The sequence below is a fragment of the Rhagoletis pomonella genome, unplaced genomic scaffold, assembly GCF_013731165.1.
Source record: "Rhagoletis pomonella isolate Grant_MI unplaced genomic scaffold, Rhpom_1.0 Rhpom_scaffold_00013, whole genome shotgun sequence".
Classification (NCBI taxonomy): Eukaryota; Metazoa; Arthropoda; class Insecta; order Diptera; family Tephritidae; genus Rhagoletis; species Rhagoletis pomonella.
The window spans coordinates 564741-581370 of NW_023458567.1; the positions used below are offsets into that span (position 1 = coordinate 564741).

At 37.1% G+C, this 16630-nt stretch overlaps 1 protein-coding gene across 1 annotated transcript in view; it reads right to left on the reverse strand.

Annotated features, from left to right (window-relative positions):
• LOC118748418 (flocculation protein FLO11) overlaps positions 1-16630 on the reverse strand; it is a 70182-nt gene that overhangs the window by 14196 nt on the left and 39356 nt on the right. The window lies entirely within an intron of this gene.

Consider the following 16630-nt stretch of genomic DNA (forward strand, 5'->3'; position numbering starts at 1 on the left):
CTTATGCGGTGCGTCCCGGAGTTTGGTTAGCGAAAGGCATTAAACGCTGAAATGAACATACATAATTATTCACACCTTACTGAACACGTTCATCATCGCCCACTTAAATACATACATATGTATATGTACAGTGGTCAAAATAATTATTCGTCCAGGGATTTTTTTTTTACAGTACTCGAAAACATAGTTCATATTCTAACAAAAATCATTTGAATTGAATTTTAAAACGTTTTACAAAACTTAAAAAAAATAAAAAATAAAAATTTCATCAAATTCTTATTCAGATGCATAACAAAATGTATTTTTGTATGGAAGAAAAAAATTAAAAAGATTAAAAAAAGGTTGAATGAGCTACAAAACTGCATAATAATAAATTTTAAAATTTTGGTGAGAATTTGTTGAGTTTTTTTAAATTTTTTTAATAGCTAAAAAATTATTGCCATATGGTTTTTTTTTTAGAATATGAACTATATTTACGTGAAAGATGGTCGAAAAAAGTTTTTATGAAAAATATTTGCGATTATTGTAAAAAAAAATGATTGTACGAATAATAGTTTTGGCTACTGTATATTTTAGATACTCTGAAAAGAGAGTAAGACTTTATATTTCTATTAGATAATCCGTTAAGGATTGTGTTGAGTTATAGGTTTAGTAGAGTAATCAATATCTATGTATTATATAGTCGCTCAATTCAATCTCTTCGGTGAGAACCTCTTTGATGCTACAGCGATTTTTTTTTTATTAGACCTTAGCCTTCATCATCTGTCGTTATTACTATTTTTCACACGATTATCGGAACTAGCGAAGTTTATTTAAATTTATGTGGCAGATTTCTAGTCGAAATAAAGTCTATTAGAAAGGTAGTTGCCGCATTTTCACAGATATTCCGTTGAAAATTATGTCCAAAAGATGCAACCAACTTTGGTGTCGACGCTATTTTGATTATGAATACGCAATATGTTTTTTAGTTCTTTAAAGCAAAGTTTTTTAACACTTAAACCATCGTTTTAATAGAAATAGGTACACTGCCGGAACAAAATATTGGCACAGCAAATTTTTCGCAATATACATATGCAAAAATTTCTGTTCTAATATTTTCCGCCAATTTTATATAAAAATATGGTTCTTTCCACAACAAAAAAAAAGAAACATAAAAATATAATTCCTAAAGTTTGTGCAAAACTGGCGAAAATTCAGCATATTTTCATGCAAATTTTTAACTTTTTAAACAGATTTTTTAGAATTTTTTTGAGTATGCAGATTTGTAGCCCAATAAATTTTATTATAATAAAGTACCAAGTTTTAAGTAGTTTGGAATTACCGTTGATTTTTGGCAATCATTTTTCACGCAGTCTCTTCCAACCAAAAAATTTTTTTTTTTTGAAAATACTTTATATGGAAAAAATGCAAAACACCTTCAGAAAAATAAGTTCTTAAAAATCAATGCGATTTTTGACTAACTCCGAAAAAAATCGGATTAAAGAGTTGAACATTTGCATGAAAATTAGCTGAATTTTCACGAGTTTTGCACAAACTTTAGGAATTATATTCTTATGTTTTTTGTCGTAGAATGAGGCATACTTTTATATAAAATTGGCCAATACTTTGTTCCGGCAGTGTACTTATTTTGTATTTTTCTTCTTGATTTTCACCGCTCGCAATCAATTGTGCTTTCTTAGCACTCACCTTCAGTTTTTGTGTGTTTCACTTCCTCTTCCACTGAATCTCTTTTTGTTTTTGTTTTTGTTTTCTGCAGACACTGCTGTTTCAACTAATTTTTTTATGTGACAAATATTTGCCAACTTTAGTTTTTTTCGCTTTTGTTTTCTCTTTTCAGTGTAGTTGAGTACACAAATTAGTTGTCACATAAGAATTGCAATTTATTGCACTAATAATGGCTCCGTTTGTTTTGTACTACTGATACTAACTATTTTTTTTTCTAAATTTCAATAAGAAACCTCTACGAAAACTTCTTGATGTGAACAACACTACGGGCAGCGACGGCAAAAACACGACGTTGAAGCCAGTTGAGAATTCCGAAAACGACTGACTAAGCGATAATAGCGCTTCACTAACATTTGCCGCTAACTTCTTCGGCCTCGAGGTGAAGCGTCGACGCAAACGTTGACGCCACCGCTAGCTTTGACGTCGTCTCCCACACGATAACAGTAGCTCTCCAACGGACTTGAAAGCACCTGTTTACGAACAACTTAGTTGGGAGGTTCTATAGAAGGTGGGGTGGCGGCGAATAGACGGGTGGGCGCTGTGTGGGAGCAGCAAAGGCCTAGCATTGCCTGATAACAAGAACTTCTTACCCGACTGCGGCGTCAACGTTAGCTTCACTGAGCGTCTTGATATTAGTACCGTTGTCAAGCAAGCTCCACCACAATTCGCACTTGTTTGCCTTTGTGCTCGGTACTTATTTAGAAATTGTTTTCGATTGGCCAAATGTGTGTAAACAAGTGGTGAGATTAGCGACCGCTTTCAATTTGCATGCGTATTTATGTACAAATGTACATATATAGCATACCTGCGTAGATACCTTTTTTTGTTTTTTTGTTTTTATCAAAACACGCTTGTATGCCTTGTAATTGTTGCTGTATGCTTGTTGTCGCTTAATTGGTTTATCAGTGAAACTGTTTTTGCTGTTTGTACGTCGAAATACTGTAAAATTATCTTATCAAATGACACAGGTGCGATATGCGCAGCAAGATTCCTCCTGCTCCCCAACAACACTCAATGCTTTTTGCTCATCGCATTCTATTGGCTCGCTAATGGAACGTGAACGTGTCACGCTAGCTCCATGCAGGCAACACTAACAACTAACAACGGGCGGCTTGTTTGTACAGAAGTTATTTTGTAGATTTTGTTAGCGTTTGTAGGGCTTTGTCAATACTGCGATCGTTGGGGAGCGCGGAGCTAGAGTCGACCTTCAGACTGCCCTAACCTGCACAACAGTGAACCTGGATAGCTAAATCGTCACAGGAAAGAAGCTAGTGCTGCCAGATTGAGGAATTATTATAATGTGGAAAAAACTTTAAGATTTACTCACGAGATATTTCATGAATTTTAATGTTTTTGTTTTTGTAACTAGCGATGTATTTGGCGAACAATTTCACAACCGTTTCAAACGATGTCTCAACTGACACTACATTTACGCCACAACTCAAGAAAATTCTTTACAAGAACTTAACTAAGAAAAGAATCGTTTGGCGCAGCCGTCATTAATGAAATAATTATTATACTAAAATATTTATACATGTGTGGTGCGTATTAAGTGATTTGTTAAATGATGAACAAACATCTCCAACAGCCCACTGCAATGCTCACATAATACATTAACGCTGGCGGAAAAGGAGCGGTGAGCTGCCATTTTTGGCGAGCCATAATGTGCGGATCTTCAAGAAATTCTTTGCTTGTTAGACAAAAGCACGCTTTTCGTTCTACTTACTTAAATACAAGAAGCTTTTATCTGAGGAAGCTCCACCCTTGTTTGTGGGTTGCTTCACTTGGCAGACAGCATAAGCATTCGCGGCGGCACCTGTCAGCCATCACTCAGCGGATGGGGGCGCTGATGAGCTCATCAATGAGACAATGCGGCGGCTTTTCACATAATAATGTCGTGCCGCGCCCGGCATGAAGGCATTGCTGCCTTGTTTGAGCGTCTTTCTTGCATTCGACTTTGTTCGTGCGCATTTATTTATTACTGCTTACAACAGTAAATGGCAGCAGCGAGCGATTAAGCTTCTGTTACACGTACGAAAAGCGCAGAGTGAAAAGTGCGCGTCAATGTGGGCTTCTGCTTGGGCTGGTCGACGGTGCGTCGCTTTTCGTGCTGTTTAAATGCGCGAACAAAGTGTGTCAAAAGTGGCGTCTTTGTTCAACAACGGCCAGCGAGCATGCGGGTAGGTGGGTAGGAGCTTATTCTAGTCGCGTGCAATAGCACTTATCGTTTATTAGACAGTCTGCACAGTTGTGTAATGGGGGCTGCGGTCGAAAGTGTCAATTGGGTAATTAACAGTTATTGCCCACCATTAACCGATTGCACACAAAACGCAAAACACACAATGCAAAGAACTGAGGAAGGCAATAACTCTTGTGTAAAAGGTGATACGCGTCACTTGCTTTGCTGTTAGCTGCATTGGTTAGATGCAATTTTTAGCTAACTACAATACCTTCAATAGGCAGAATCTATAGACCGCGGATGCATTTTCTTTTCTTCATTGCCCTTTCCTTAGCATCTGCGAGTAGAAGGAAACATTTTTCGGTAGAAAAGAAAATACTATAAGAAGCATGTAAAATTTGCGAACCCCTATGACATGTGGGCGATTCCAGCGAAAAATCTTCCGCGTAAGATTCCTATATCTAAGTTATTTATACGCCGATTTGGCTGCCTTTTATAATATATGCTGTTTATGGAAGCAAAAATGGTATCGTTAGGTAGCGCCGGGGTCGAGATATTTTGAAAAACCGTATTTATGATCTGATTTGTTTCACATTTAGTGGCGCTGATGTCAATATAAAAATTATGTACGTTCGACATAAAATGCATGTTTTCTTCCCGTTAAAAATTGTTTCAATAACAATATTAACAAATCTTTTTCAATTGGAAATTTTAGTAACAAAACGCCAGGTAACGTCACCTCAGATAATTCAGCTGATTAAACATAAAGCAGAAAATATTTCTACATTTAAAAACTTGGAAAATTAACCTTAAACATTTCCATTATTACTACAAAAGCTTTTATACAAATAGTCTTGCCCAATTCGGAAAGTTTTGCAATTTTGTAATTGAAATCAAAATTCACTTCTGTTTTTTGTAACGTCCAGTCAGCGCGTATGTTTACTTAATAATCCGCACCAACCGACGTTCACGTAGGTGAGCGTAAATTCCGCAGGGTTGTCACTGCTGCTGCAGCCCGCTTTGTTCCAGCGGGATGTATCTCGGACCCCCGACCGAATTTCCCTACTGAAGCGGCTGTCCTAGCTGATGAGCGTGACAACTTTCGTCAGGCCGATCCCAGAAATCCCCGTATCAGGTATCTACATAAGCGAAAGAAATGGGAAGAGCATCTGAAGACTTGCAACTTTGCCTGTGGTCTGAGTAAGCTTTGGTCAACCATGAGGTCATTGTCCAACCCGACGGAGCGTGATGACAGAGTTGAAATAGACTTTGGAGACCACGCTTCGTCGGACCCGGAGCGATGCGCGAGCTATTTTAGCCGGCAGTTCTTACTGCATCCTCCGGCGGATAAAGCTTGTTTTCACCAGCGGTGAGGTAAGGGTAGCCATCGAGAAGGCGAAAGCTTCCAAAGCCATTGGACCCGACGGAATTTGCATGTTTATGCTGAAAAATTTGGGTCCCGCGGGGGTGGATTATTTCACCAAGGTCCTCAACCTGTCAATGGCCACTCTCATCATTCCATACACCTGGAAAATGGGTAGAGTGGTCCCATTGGTGAAACCGGAGAAACCGTCCAACAAAGGAGAGTCCTATCGCCCGATAACTCTCCTTTCCCCCGTAGCGAAGACACCAGAGGCCCTTCTACTCCCGCACTATACAAACCAGCTGACCCCAGCGAGGCACAGGACAACAACAGCATTTAACGCCATAAATACCCATATAACTCCTGGCCTAAACCGAAACCGCCCCTGTGAGAGAAACATTCTAGTAGCGCTGGACCTGTCTAAGGCGTTCGACACTGTCCGCCATTCAACGCTACCAGAAGGCATAGAGGCCTCCTCTCTCCCACAGGGATTCAAACGGTGGTCGGCGAATTATCTGACTGGTCGTCACTTGTCAGTAGCTTTTAGAGACAAGTCGAGCAAACCCAGGAAAATAAAACAGGGGCTTCCCACAGGATGGTGTCCTTTCCCCATAACTGTTTAACTTTTACATTTCAAACCACCAGAGGGTCTCGATTGTCTCTTATGCTTGATGACTTGTGCTCGAAAGTAAACGGTTATCTCGCCGAGCTTTCTCGCTTCCTCACTGCACGGAGCCTAACCCTCTCCCTTACAAAACCCTCAGCCACATTATTTACCACCTGGACTAAGGAAGTCAGACTACAACTGGGAATTAACGTCGATGACGAATGAATTGAATGGACTACAAAACTTTCGAATAAAGAGTTTGAAATTATGATGAAAATTAACAATCAGCTGCCTTATCACCTACACCTTATTTAGAAAGTTGTAACAAACATCGAATTCATTTTGATTTTTTCGAGCTAAACCAAGAATTTGTTGGTGTTACACACACATATTTGCATTTAGAAAACACAGTTAAACTGACTCACAACTCAGATGGGGCTCCTCTAAGACAAATTAAATTATGGTAGTGGGAAAAAATACATGCGTATGCCATGGTGTGTTCTTCTTTCTCTCATCTTAATCATTCATCTCCAATCAAATACAGTTTATAAAAATTTTAGATTGTCGATATCTGCTTCCTTTTGATCTGCGAGCTTCTGGGGCTGTTTAATCATTTCCAACCGCTTATGACTAATTTACTGATTTTATAACTACTCGAAAAGACACGTGTAACGGATTTATTTTTTCTTTTTATGAATTTCGTGTGATTTCATCATTTCCTCACGCAAACTTCATTCATTCATTCAAAAATTTCTTTGTGGTTAGTAATGTCTGGAATTTCTGCTGTGTTTTTCCAATGAAGGTGAAGGTGAGTGAGCCATGGCGCCGCGACGAAAGCAAAATGCTGCCGAGAGCGCAATGAAGCCCAGAAACTGCTCACTAATGTGTGTCATATGTATGTATGTACAAAGTTGTTGCACAGCCAATTAAGCTCGCGAAAATAATTCAGTGGAATACGCAGTCGATGGCTTCGTCATTTGGTGCGGGTGGGTGTTGCTGCTACTGCAAACACCGTTAAGTATCACCACAGCAGTGATTCATGGTTTTGATAAGATGACATTGATGGGCGTACACGCCCCTATCGTTAATTCCTTAGCAATTTGGTTTGCAAGTAAAATATTGTCTGCAACACGCGTTGGTTGGCAACCGGGACGAAGGGGGACGAAGTGTGCGCGAATGGCCGAATTTGTGCTGGTTAATCAATTATTTATTTGTGGCATTTTATCGTCGCACGAACGGCGGCATATTTGTTGTGTAGTTGTTGTTGGCGTTGTTATGTTAGAAATTAAATATCATTACATTTTCTTATCACGTCGATGCAATCGCAACAACTTTTCGTTTTGTTATTTGCTTTATCTGTTTTGTTTCTACCCAGCAGTTCTTGCAAGCTGTTTTTTTTTGTTTTTTGTTTCTATTGTCGCTGCTTGATTTTTCGTGAATATAAACAACTTTTGTAGTTTTCGATTCTTTTTTCGTGGTTTTGGCCGCTTTTCGCGTTCGTGCCTGAGCCGCGCACTGTGACTGTGCGGCACCAACGCTTTATGGGTGCGTCCCAGCCGCGGCAGCCGCAACCTTAACTTTGGCAATGCGACTGAGATTTCTTTGTAGGCCAATAGCCAAGTACGGCATGTAGTGCGGCTTTGTTTTTGTTGTTTGCAGAATTAGAAATTGCCATTGCCATGGTGATGGCGCTGGCGATGGCGATGGCGCTGGTGCGATGCACTGATTCTCACACCGCAGTGAAAATCGCGCTGAGAAATTGAAAGAAAAGTGAAATGCGTAACAAAGAAGCGATGAAGCATGAAACCGCAAAGAAATTCAATGCAATGAGATTGAAAAGTAGCATACGATGTACAAGTAGTCATCTAAAGCGAAATCAAAGCGGGACCCCAGCCGTTGGCGAAATGCCCCGAAAGCGCGCTAACGCTGCGACAGTGTGGATGCTGAGCAGCTATGTTTGGTGATGTTGATGCTTTCCGCGCTTTGCTGCACTGGCATTCGGTGACCCCGATTTGCTGCAGCAAATACCGATCGAATGGCGGAACATAGACAGAAGCCGATAAACGACAGAGCGAAGAGGAATGCGAAAGGCAAAGGAAAGTAGCGCGAAATCGTGTCGAACACTCACAGAGATTTGCAATCTTTTGCAATGCATTGGAAACAAATGTGGAATTCGAAATAAAATTTAACAACAGAAAATTTAATAAACGGTTATACCTACGAAAAAAACAAATGCAGCAAGGCAGCAATCAAAATACATTGCAATTTAGTATAACGTATCAGAAAAAAGTCTACTACGCAGCCGCAACAGGTAACTGTAGACTCAGTACAGGCCCAGCGAGCTGACAATACTTTTTATGTAGACGAAATCGGAAAATATGGTTGACCTTATGCCAGCTTACCTCGCCCGAGGGCTGTATGCCTGTGGCAGTGAATGCATTTTTGTGGCACGACCATTGCAATACCAGTATTCTTATAGCCATAGCTACATACATATGTACATACGTGCTAAAAAGCATCGATTAGTGTGCCCCAATTTAGGGTGTTGCATACCAGTAATATTGCAGCGCTCATTATCTACTGACATTTTCTTCTCAGCTTTACATTCGTTCTTTCTTCCTTTCTTTTGCCACTTTAATCGCTGGCGATTAAGGGCACACTAGAATTGGACGGCAACAAAAAAGCTGTCTCGAGCTTGCCACGCTCGGTGTTCCGCTGAGCCAAGACGGTAAAGCGTAAATGCAAAAAAACACCAACTTTCCAACACTTGCCAATGGATTCGTTGCTTTTGTTGTTGTTGTGGCATATTAAAGAGTCTCATTAAATAAACTTGTCGCGATGATTCACAACAGATAGCGACCTCGACGCCACACATAAGCATATACATACATATGTATGTATAAACGCTTGTGTGTTTGAGTAAATACTTTTATTTGTATATGTACATATGTATGTGCAAAAAATCCACTACGACACACTTTCAAGTGGTGTTAATGGAATGCCAAAATATTTACAACGAAAACTTAATCAAAAGTAAAAAGATTACAAACAGACAGTCATAATAAAAAATCGCATGCAAGCAACAGCGCAGTAAATACCATATTTTTGTAGCCACTTAATTTATAAATACAAATAAATATAAATTTAGCAATGCGGCGGAGTATGTGCAAAAATTGTATAAAGTAGAGCGGTTGCGCAAAGCAAATAAAAAAAAAAAGATAGTATATGTATTTACAGTCACTGCCACAATGAGATATGCAGAGAAAAAAAAAACGAAAATACTGCTAGGCCCACATAGTCTTATTCCATTGACTGACACACAATAGGCTGGAGTTGTCAGTTCATTTCATTTGGTCTTTGTCTGTCATCGGTTACACACAAATACATACATACATACATTACATTAACGTATATATATAGTACTTGTCCGTCCGTTGTGTCACTTACACTGTGCGTAGATGCGTGCGGATGTGTGACCGTAATGAAAAGTAACAACTACTTGAACTCTTTGAGTGCGCGAATAATCAATTATTTACAATTGTTACTGCTCATAGCTACAATGAATTGCACTCACTGCTGTAATAAATAGGCATTACTTGCTAAAAAGTTTTGGAAGGGGTATTCACAGTGAAGCTTAAGTAAATTGTGCGTCGTTAAAGCGACAAATTGGGGGTTTTGTCGATTCATTTATAGGAATGGATTGATATATCTCATCTAAAGGGAATCTCAACATCAGAGGCAACAGTGAATAATGATCCACACAGTGGTGTCAAACTGGAATTTACTGTAATTGCCTCCATTTTTTAAATAAAATAAGCTAAAAGCCAATAAAATTTAGAAGCCCATTTTTTTTTGAATTTGTGTTTAATTTTGAAGAAAATCCCACTGCTGTAAAAAAATATAGTAGTTGAAAACAGATTTTAAGGTTTCCTCAAAATGAAAAAAATTGCACGAAATTGATTTATCTGTCCTTCAATCAAATTGTTTCAGAACAAAATTTGTGTTTAAAGGGCAGATCAATTTTAAATCCTACTTGAGAAAACGGCCCTAAATGTCACAAAAAAATGTTCACCAAAATTTTAAACTAAGCCCATTAAATGTTTTTTTTTTTACATGGAAAAATTTCTACCCACGTCTCAAAAAAATTATTAAAAAACAACGCGAATTCTTAGCCACGTAAAAGTAGTACTTTATTATACTCAAAATTAGTGTTCTATAAAACTGCATATCAAGATTTTTTCCTAAAAATTCTGAATAAAAAATTTGAATTTGTGGTGTAAACACACCATTTTTTATAACATTTAAACTTTTACTTGTGCCATTTTTGTGTTTTGTTTTGGGGGAACCCTATAATTGTTTTTAACTAGGTTTTATAATTTAAAATTTAATTTAATTTAAGGCCACCGGAGAATCGATTTTCTTCAAAAATTCTACTCTCTCTAAAAAATTTAATGCAAGCGAATAAAAAAAATTAATTTCATTAGCTCTCATTAAAAAATAATCAAATTCCAGTTTGACACCACTGTGCGCTCGCGTTTTTTCGGATTGACAATGATCCTAAGCAGAAAGCCAGAACCTCTGCAGCTGGTATGAATTCCACAGAATTTATTTTTGATTAGAAGATAAAACACAAAGCTCTTCACATTTGTTATTTCTTTTTATATTTTACATACAAACATATATTATCGACACACATGCATACATATCCACATTATGGTAACTTAAATATAAATGTGCTTACTTTCCAAAGTGCCATTGGTTTGTATTTGCGCGTGCGCGCCTTTCACAATTTAGCACCGCGCTATTGTTAGTCTATTAGTTTTTATTTAAACATTAAGCGAACGCTAATCTTTTGAGCAAATTGTTTACAAATATCGTTAATTGCTTGCGCGCTGGAATAGCTTTTTTTTTTGTAAGTTTCTTATTGGATATTCTGCTTTGTGCCTAGAAATGTTTGCGTCAACCGCCGCTCTATACGGGTATCTACATAGAAAGTGTGTATGCTTCTGGGAAGACTCCGCATAAGCAAATTACAACTTACGGCCAAGAATGTGATAAGTATGTTTTGAAAACGGGTCATTGACATCTTTTGTTAATCTAAAGTTTAGTAAAAAATACCTATGGGATATATGTATATTTACATATTATGGAAAAGTGAAGGAATACCAGAACATTTTTTTTGCACTTTACCACTCCAATTGAGACCTAAACCATAATTAACTAAAGCGGCATGCTGGAGGTTCGGTGGCGGTATACTAGAAATTTTATAATTATAACTCGGGTGCACACCTCTGTTTTGGCAATCCATTAAATGGGCATAAACGAATGTACATACATACTTATGTACATATTTTGAAATGTTTTTTCTATACTTACGCGAATTTGTGGTAAATATTCATCCATACTTATTTACGCAAAAATATTTCTAGTGAAAATAGGCGTTACAAGTTGCCGAAATTATCCGTTTTTTTGTACTTAAAATTTTTTCTTTACTTTTGCTTGCCATTTTACAATGTCTGTTGTGTTCTGTGGCGCCAAGTGATTAAAATTCAGTTTATGACTCTTATGATTCCATTATTTTTGCTGCTTAATGCTGAAACTTGTTTGGTGTGAAAGCTAACCAAAGAAAAGTTATGTAAAAATTACCCGTTACACTGTCATAATAAATGTCACTTTGACATTTGCTGCTCGCGACTTGTGCCATAAACTTTGTCAGAACGTTTTTGAAAGCGAAATCATAGTAAACGCATCATTTACAAGCTGCAAAACTTGTTCTAGTAAATAGTTTAAGCGGTTTCACCACCTCGATGGTAGACAAATGGGTAAAAAATTTTTTTCTGACGCAGATATGAAACTATTGTAAACTAAAATTTCTTCATGATCCAAAGATTTGATCTAAACCAAATTAGTATGGGACCACCTCGGAGACACTGAGCCTCATGCATAAAAAGTGAGCTTAAGCTCCGACTCGATTTTCAGTACAAATTCTTGAGTTTAAGCTCACTCCATCAGTGCGAAAGTTGAGTCTGAGCTTAAGCTCACTTTTTATGCATGAGACCCACTACCTTTCCGATAGAAAAAGAATTATCGAAATCGGTTGACATACATACATACATAAAAAAAATCCGACAAATTGATAACCTTCTCCTTTTATGAAGTCGGTTAAAAAGTATAAAATGGTGGAGCTATGAGTCATCCATTAGCCGCCCTCTTTTTTGTTAGAGACGGTGTACAAGATTTCTAAATCTGGCATCACCTGAAAATTACAAATAAATGTTTTTCTTATTAAGGAAAGTACTAGCTATGGCGCTACGTAGAAAAAATTTTATTTTTTTACATGAAAATGTTTTGTTTATTAAATTCATATCTTAAGAACGGGATATCAAATAAAAAATTCCTAATCCAGTTTGAAAAAAGTCGTCCTGAAGGCACTCAAATTTATTCATTTAGAAATTTTTAGGGATAAAAATTTAGCGTGATGATTTCTAGAATACTACTGCAGGTTATTTTCTCTGAACATTATTTTCATAAAGAAGATTTGTTGTACATTTTCATTTGATCATTCACAACTAACTTATTTATAAATCGATTTTCTTTGTTAGTAGCTTTTTTTTTTGTGGTAAAAGAACAAGCTTTTCCCTGTTAAAATTATAATTTTTTTCATTTACAATGCAAACATAAACTGAAAATATCTTGGGAAAATTACCTGATCTAAAAAGACGGTATATAGATCCATAATCTACGACCCAAAATTAACTTCATGTATTTCGCCGTTTTTATTGTGCAATTTCGAAAACTTTTTACGACACTTTTCGAAAGTATTTCTTTACTTGTCTGCTATTTGTTAAAGCGACAGAAGTAATCAAAAATATTCTTTGAGATTTTTCTTGAAAGCTGGAAATAAGATGGAAAATTAAAAAAAAAAAAATTATACGATGTTAAAAAAAATTGTGTTCGTTTTTCATTTGGTTTTCCTTGGCACGTTGACTGCTCTAATGTTTGGCATGCGGTACGAATTGCTGGTACGAATTTTCAACTCTCATTTATTTAATTGCGTTTTCTTCATACAAGTGGCAGTGTTGCAAATCGAAAATTTTTATGGGGTGGCATCCTTGACCTGCGCCACTATTTTAACTATTTAAGCAGTTTTTTTTAGATGCGTTTCGAGTGACTATTGTCAGTTTGTGTGTGTGTGTGTGATTAAAGGTTAAAGTAGTTGCTTTGTCTTGTACATAAGTTAGGCGTTGAAGATGCGCCTGTCGCTTTTGCATTTCGCGACTTTTCCCATTAAGTGCAACGAATGCACTATTTTAACTGCTGATTGTTTGCTAGCTGATTACTTTGTGCTTTTTTGTTGTTCTTCTTGTTGTTCTTGTTGTTTGTGTGCGTGGATGTTTAATTGCCTGCATCTCCGGCAGTTGGTTTCCTCTCGCGCTACTTTGCATATTTTTCAAGCATATATATATGTATGTATGTTCGTACATACTTAGTTACGTATTTTGCATATGTTTTGCACAATTTTTCAAGATTTCGCTATTGTTTTAATCTGTGATTTTTTGTATTTATTTTATGTATATAGTACATACATACTTAAGTAGTAATTGCTGCAATCAGCAGCTTTTAAATTTTCGCGTAGGCATCACCGCGTCGTTTTTTTCAGACGCCGCAACAATTGGTTGCAAGTCGAGGGAGTTTAGTGGGGTAAAAAAGGCACGAATTTTTGGAAAATAAAGATAGTGTGCTAAAGAGAGAAACATGTAAATAAATAATTAAGGCTAAAGCGAATGAGGGAGGCAAGTCAATTAGTAGGGTGAAAACTTCACAATTTTGATCCTTGATTTTGTCCATAATCTGAGCTTGCAGAATATCTATATGTACACATGTATGTATTTATGTATGTATATTTAAAAAGAAGATATTGATTTATTTTCTGCTGAGAGATGTATGTACATATCTGTCTTTGCCCAACCTTAATATCTTTTTCTAGACTATGTTGAATGAAAATGTGGAATAAGTAAATAACTCGGCTGCTGCTCTCTGCGTGCTTGCTCATATTCGGCTCTGGATGTTAACCATTTTAAGGGAATCATCTATGGAGTTCCGCCATTCGCTAATGCGCTGCTAAATTGTGCAACTTCCTGATTTTCCTTTTGAAACCACCGACAAACTCAACGCTAAATATCTTGCAATTTGGGTAGGGTGTTGCATGATCTTACTTATGTACGTTCGTATGTATTTATGTGCATTAAAATTTGTTTGTATTTATTTACATAATTGTTTTATTTTCGCTCTCAGTAGTTATCATGTTTACTTGCACAGTACGTGCCACATGCAACACTTAAATGGCACAAGAAACACGTTTGTTTTGTAAACATATCACATACACATCTAACTATTCACACACACTTACATGCATACATATTTACAAACATACATAAAGACCCACTCATATACCCACATTCCATGAGCAAACAAATCGTCCGAGACGTGGCTAAAAAAAAATGTTAAGCTAACAAATAATACAATAATAATAATAATGACAATAATACTACAATGCTCGTACATAAGACCAATTTATACCTACAACACACACATAAATTGCACATAGAAACTTACTATGACTATGCCCATAGTTACATACATACATACGTATGTACGTAATTGCGATAAAAGTCATAAAAAAATAGACGTAATAAAGAAAACTGAAAGCGAAAAATAGCCAACGAGACAACGCTGCAGCAAATAAATAAAAGTTGCGAGCTTTTTTGCTGGACAAACTTCGGCGAGATACTATCCGCCGCCTGCACTCGAAGATAGACACATTCCAGAGTACTCAGATCCATGCATGTGCGTATTTATGCATGCACTTTATTTGCCTCTGAGCGTGTGTGCATTTTTACTCGCCAATGGCTGCATAGTCAAATAATAGCTGAAATACAATGCCGGCGAACGTCGAACTCACCACAGCGCAATTCGCACTGTCAAAATTAGAACACCCGCGCAAGCATATGAAATTGAACACAGCCAATGCGAAATGCGAAGTTCGCTCGGCGGCGTTTCGTTTTTGGTTTCAAAGCTTTAGAAGGAAAACAACATAAACACGTTGTTATTTAAAAAATATATGTAGCTGTGGATTGGATAAACCTAGCTTGAAATAAAATAATTTATAATAATTTCTCTTTGTTTTACATTTATATTTGTTATCATTTTCTCATTTCTAAATGTGGTTTAGTTTTTTTCCTTAATATGGTCACCCAAATTATAAAGGCGACCAAATGGTATCAGTTGTTTTCGCTACCGCTGTAATTCTCTTTAAGTAGGCGAAATAGGTGGGCGAACGGTGCGACAGCATCGCCAGATTGCGCGAAGTTTGCCGTTCGCCGTTATTGTATATCAAGCATAAGACTGGCTGGCGATCGGCCGCTGTGACAGCTACAGGCACTTGGACGCATGAACATACAGTTATAACGCCGAGTTCACAAACGGTTAAGTGGCTAGCGAGCACGGCAGAAAGACGATCGCAGAGACCAAAAGTCAGACGACGGCGGCCAGATATTTAACAAGTAAATTTTGATTGTTGTTTGATTTATGTTTGTATGTGGTGTGGCATTTAGCGCCACTTGTGGTGGGCCTTTTAATATGCAAGTGTGTATGTTTAGTTGCTAGCAACTGTCTGCCCACCAATACATACTAGCTTTGTTTCAATGCTGTTTGCAGTTCGCTCATTGCAGTTCACTCGTAAAACTGAAAAAAGTAATTAATTTATTTGTTATACCATTTTTTCTTCACATTTTTGTATAATATTTCTTTCCTCATTACTTACTGTACATACAACTGGTGTAAAGTGGCACTAATCTGCGCTTAATGCCTAATTGCATAACAGAGCAATAAAAGTAAAACAAATATTTGTAATTTAAAACGTACAAATGCTGTGCTAAAAAGATATGGAATCTGGTTTTAGTACGAATTTAGTATGAAAAATGTGTAGCGTAGTTTAAGGGGAAAAAATCGATTATAAAAACATTAAAACCATTAAATAGATAGAGGTAAAATAAATGCCTTTATTTGTTGACGTTTTTATTAAATCCACTAGCCAGGGTTGCTTCGATTCCACTTAACCCAATTTAAAATTTTCAGTTGATCACTTTGAGTATACAGAGCGCGGAATGTACTTGGTTTAAGTCGCGGTCGGACCAGTGGGAGGGGGCTGTTAGTTCAGTCGGGTTGAGTGTGTATTTGAAGAGGTGCTTGGTGTCGTGGGGGGCATCTCCACTTGCCGGGCACTTATTAGGTATATTGGGATAGAGTCTGGATAGATAGCAGTTGAGACAGCTACAATATACGGATTGTAATTGAGCCAAATTTGCGCTCGAAGACCATTTACGTATACCATCGTTTAATACCTTTGTGTTCCGATTTATACATTAATATTTACGTTAAAGTGGTCCAATTTTGTATGGGGGAAAAAAATTTCCTACTAGAAAACGGGGCACCCCCTTAGTTTTTTTCTTTTAATATTTGTAATATCTATACCAACTTTCAATATCCGACTGCAACTAATACAGGGTGCTCAATGCCCTTGGAATGCGCTACTGGATCGCTGCGAAACTGGCAAAAATATTGGTGATTTTTATAAAAAGGTACTGTTGCCATGACAACTGTTGCTTGTGATGTTCTTTTATACAATTTAAATTTGAAATGTTCTTAGGTTACTTAACTAATCGTTTAATTAATATATGTACACAATACTTCTAGA